The sequence below is a fragment of the Propithecus coquereli genome, unplaced genomic scaffold, assembly GCF_000956105.1.
Source record: "Propithecus coquereli isolate 6110/MARCELLA unplaced genomic scaffold, Pcoq_1.0 Scaffold47, whole genome shotgun sequence".
Classification (NCBI taxonomy): Eukaryota; Metazoa; Chordata; class Mammalia; order Primates; family Indriidae; genus Propithecus; species Propithecus coquereli.
The window spans coordinates 3573183-3574297 of NW_012150507.1; the positions used below are offsets into that span (position 1 = coordinate 3573183).

Sequence of the window (1115 nt, forward strand, 5' to 3'; positions counted from 1 at the left end):
CTTTAAATATGTATTTACAAGTATTAAATAGTGTAACATAATTATAAATAAAGATAGTCTCAATCTTTTTGAGAATTGCCAACAATGATAAAGGAAGTTCTCTTACAAAGTGGATATAAATGTATACTCTCAAGATGAATCACACTGTTTTTATTCGTGCTCTTTTCCGAATTTCTATGACAATATACCCTGGAAATTAGCATCAATGCCCATCACTCTACTAGATTCTGGTATAAATTTTTAGAATTCAGGCTATCAGGTTTCTCCAGCCTCCTTCACTTTTCCTGAGTAAGAGAATTCAGCAAACAATGAGAAAGAAATAAAACAAAAAGATTTTGAAAGTTGTAGATCTTCATATATTGTAACTTATTAGGGTCCAGATTTGAAACAGGCACTCCCTGACTATTATAAATACTGTTGATATAAATAACATTGTTAGGCACATCCCTGAGCATAAATCTCTGTGTGCATCTCTGATTATTTTGCTGAGGTAAATTCTAGAAGTAGAATAATGGAATTTTTTAAAAATAACACTTTTTAGATGAGACCCAGTAACTTTACTGCTAGGAATTTTCCCTAGGAAATTATTGGTGATTCAGAGATTTCAGGGATATTCTTAACAATATTATTTATGATAGTTTAAAAATTAAAACCTGGGCACAATCTAAAAGCTTAACAGCATAAAATTACTTAAATAAATTATCATATATTCAATGAAGAGTATACCATATGATCAATGGAGAGGATTTATTATAATATTTTAGAGGGTACATTTTGGAGTAAGAAACCCTAATTCTGTTATTTACCATCTCTGTGATCTTGGAAGTTTTTTGTTCTCATTCTAACCTTGTTACCTCATCGATGAAACAGAGATAACAAGAGAATCTACCACCTAGGGTTGTTAACGGGGTTAAAGGCAATAATACAGATAAGAAGACTGGCAGTATGTGGCACATAATCAACAATAAATATTAATATTGTAGTTGTTATTTAGCTACTATCAGTCATATTCTCAAAGAACCTATAAGTTTATGGAAAATGCCATAGCATAATAAATTTTATGGACAGGATACAAAGTTTTGTATTTTATGTGAAACAAATTTTATAAAATATGC

General features: G+C 30.0%; 1 protein-coding gene across 1 annotated transcript in view; it reads left to right on the forward strand.

Annotated features, from left to right (window-relative positions):
• The window catches only part of ITGA1 (integrin, alpha 1), a 177490-nt gene that overhangs the window by 175939 nt on the left and 436 nt on the right, over nucleotides 1-1115 (forward strand). The window lies entirely within an intron of this gene.